Genomic DNA, 4,059 nt, shown 5'->3' with positions numbered 1-4,059 from the left:
TTGATCATCATATCATGTACACAAACGCTGTTAAAAACAGAAAATGACGACTTAATTTTTTTTACTTCCATCGCTTTGGCGCCCCCTCTGGTGCGGCGCCCCTATGCGCTGCATATAGTGCATACCCACTTTTTGTTCCACTGTGCCAATGTTTCTTGTTTTGACAGTTGAGAGTTTCCTTCCTGACGAACTGTCAATGTTCCGCTTGTGATTGGTCAGTTGTCAAAAAGACGCCTGACGTCTGCCGTTTTCTTCCTGAAAGTTGAACTTTTTTCAACGCTCCGTATGGTAGAAAAAAACGCTGGGAGAGGCGTTTAAAAAAACGGCCGTGACTTTATAATACAGTATCAAAATAATAATAATCGTTTGATAGAGGATATTGATTTCCAGATCCAATAATATACATTTTTTTGATAGGGCGTCCTCAACATTGGCAGAACTCCGGCAGAAAGGCTGGAGGAAGTCAGGTGACGAAGAACACAGAGCAACAAAGCAAATAGGGATGCATCGTTGTCGATGAATGGATCAAAGACGATGAGCACCCAGGTGACCGGGGTGACTTGTTCTTTTCTGTTGTTTTATTTTCTGGTCAGGTTTCGGCACATAACTAGGCCTACTTGATTAGGTTTGGGAAGTCCAACTTATCCCATATCACAGGAAAGCTTGGTTGCGCGTCGATACTAAATATTAATCTGGTGAAAGGCATTTTTTTACAAGGGCTTCGAGTCAAACCGTATCAAGTAGGCCTATCCCTTTTTTTAAGTTTCGTTTTTAAAGAAATAGAGAAGGGCGTTTACCACACCTTGGATAAAAGTCTTCCACTAGCTCTCTCATTTATCATCTGCTTCCACGATGGGCTACGTTGGCATTTTCTTCATTCTTTCTTTGACAATATCAACCGGTAAGAACACCTTTTTTATGTCCTTGACAAAACAAACTCACTTTTATGTTGTTGGTTTAATCCGTTCTGTGGGGGGAGGGGAGCTTTCACCCCTGCCTCTACGGGGATGTATTGACAATGTGTTTCTGTGTAGTTGGGGGATTAAGATGCTTCAAGTGTATCTCCGGAGACTCCTGCTTTAACACCGTTGAATGTCACTCATCCATGGATCGCTGTTTTTGGCCTAGGTAACTTTTCGTTTTTCTTTAAAAAATGTTTTCTGAGACGACCCTAGAAGTATATATAATACACCTGATTTGTGTTCTTAAGATCATAAGTTGTAACATTACTGTATTACCATACGGATACTGAAATGGCCAGTATAAAAAATATGAATATCTTGTCTATCTTCTTTTGCAGGGGATACCTTGATCAAGGGATGTCAATTCAGTCCTGTTTGTGTCCTGCCAGGGACCAGTTGCTGCAAAGGCGATTTGTGTAACTTTGGAAATTCCAGCAATAGCATTGGATCAAGCTTCATCCTTCTGCTGTTGTCTACCGCTGCACTGTATTTCCTCTGATCAGTGGGTCTGCATGCACTCTAGAAACCTGGGGCCAATTCACTAATGAATCTCCAGATAATGACATTCTGTTCATTATCTGGAGACTATGTTTGCATCTAGATTACATTTAGGGCCTTAAGCAGATGCTTTTATCCAGAACGACTTACAATTATTACATTTGTCGGACGAAAAAGAAACAACAATGTAACGCTGTTGGTAGGCCTACAGTGAGGATGTTTCTGTGTTTATACTTTTCTGATGAAGAATTTCTACGAAGTTCCTAATATACCTATTGTTTTACGGATACTACCAGTGATTGTTCCATTTAACCATTGTCACATCATAAATACCAATTGATAAACAATAAGGCATATATACGTGTAGCACAGTTGAAAGGAATGACCCTAGAATACGTGATGCAGTTTCTGTTTTGGACAAGGCAATTGAATAGTGGTTGCAAAACAAACAAAAAGTACGAGAAAATAAATGTCAATTTGCAGCTATGTCACATGGAGATAAGTACAATCAAGTTGGAAAGATGTTATGTGAACAGAAAAAAAAATATGCACGTTCGTGCTGACTTGCTTGTATTAGTGGAAATTATGATTGAAATGTTTTACTAAATTGTTCATGTATCACACATATTTGATTGCTAATGTAATTCATACTTAAATATTTGAAAAATAAATATTTGTATTGCTTTCAATGGCATCAATGTCATGTGACCCAGTAACTCCATATATTATTAGTAGCCTATACCATATTATGTAGGCTACGCCTTAAGCCTAAACCAATTGGACACACTAAGCACCAAAGTACAACCTAGGCCTATCACGTTCACGATGAATATTGGAGACGGAGAGCAAAGTGACGAGAGAGAGAGAGAGAGAGAGAGAGAGAGAGAGAGAGAGAGAGAGAGAGAGAGAGGTATTAAACTCTTTATCTTATTCGGCATATTGAACCGTTGGCCTAATGCGCCTCTTGTTTGACTTATCGAACAAACGGCCCTTCGGAACAATGGGTTCCGTTTTCGTAACATTGAACCGTCGGCATATAGTGGCATGTCGATCTATGGGAAAGGGTCCCGGGAAATTCTAGCTACACACCCCCTCCGTTGATTGGTCGACAGAATCATCACTTCCGGGCGACGTGGGGATAAAAACAAACAAACAAACAGTAGCCTCGAGGTATTATTCTTTAATTACCATGTCGCGTAAAACGCTTACTTGGGCGAACAAGGAGGTGGAGACGTTCCTCTGCATTCTTGGGGAGGAAGACGTTGTTTACGATGTCTACGTAGCTGCCGCGGCGATCGACATCCGGCCTACCTTAAAGGGTACTGTCGGCGGTGGAAACGCGACCTCGGAACTGAGCTGGGCCCCGTTTCCCGAAAGCATCTTTAGCCTAAGTGGATCGCAGAGTGGGTCGTAAGAGAATCGTACAGTTTTCACACCGTTTCCCGAAAGCATCTTTGGTAACGAACGTCTTAAAAACGCTCACGAGTCACGAGTAGCTAACGAGTTCTCCAGTATGGCGACACATTAGTGCCATAATTCACTAATGTGATAAAAGATGCATTCGGGCGTATTATATTATTCCACACGCATAGATATGAACTGCGAGCGCGCAAATGATCTCTGCGCGCGCGCAAATGACCTCTGTGCGCGCAAAACAGCCTCTCGCGCGCGCAAATTACCTCAGCGCGCGCAAAACAACCTCTCGCGCGTAACAGGCTCTCGCGAAAGATGTTTTTACGCTCGCTCGAATTTGATTTTGGCACTATGGGGGAGGGAACCAAGGCAGGGCGGGCTTTCCTATGATTGGCCGTTTCTGAAGCGCGATATTTGATCGACAGCCCTCCTCGGCCTTCCTCTCATTCAATTCTGAATTGTACAGTAAATGGCTGAAACGATAGTTACTTATTGTAACTCTAGATTCTATGAGTATAGGCACAGCCTTTTAAGGCTATTGCTATTGGGTTATCCCTAGGCGTGAGCCGTAGCACTGAAAAATGTGTAATCCCCGACCACCAACAACGTGGGCCTCAATTACGTCCGCGTGCGGCGTGCCTCAACGACGTCCGCATTTCGCAGATATAGTCGGGCGCCGGCGGACGTTCTGCTCCCAATAAACAGCTTTTCTTCAGCTATTTAAAGGACAATGAGGCCGACACTTAAAAGGCTGCGCCTATACTCATAGAATCTGGAGTTACACTACGTAACTATCATAACTATCTAACTATGAATGAGAGGAGGGCTGAGGAAGGCTGTCAATCAAATATCGCGCTTCAGAAACAGCCAATCATAGGAAAGCCCGCCCTGCCTTGGTTCCCTCCCCGATAGTGCCAAAATTAAATTCGAGCGAGCGTAAAAACATCTTTCGCGAGAGGCTGTTACGCGCGAGAGGCTGTTTTGCGCGCGCTGAGGTAATTTGCGCGCGCGAGAGGCTGTTTTGCGCGCGCAGAGGTAATTTGCGCGCTCGCAGTTAATATCTACGCGTGTGGAATAATATAATACGCCCGAATGCATCTTTTATCACATTAGTGAATTATGGCACTAATGTGTCGCCATACTCCAGGGTACTCTTAGGACGCTAAGAGCCTCGTTAGCCTACTAT

The sequence above is a fragment of the Gadus chalcogrammus genome, chromosome 16 (genome assembly GCF_026213295.1).
Source record: "Gadus chalcogrammus isolate NIFS_2021 chromosome 16, NIFS_Gcha_1.0, whole genome shotgun sequence".
NCBI classification, from domain to species: domain Eukaryota; kingdom Metazoa; phylum Chordata; class Actinopteri; order Gadiformes; family Gadidae; genus Gadus; species Gadus chalcogrammus.
The sequence above is the reverse complement of the archived record's forward strand: the minus strand, read 5'-3'. Positions refer to the sequence as shown.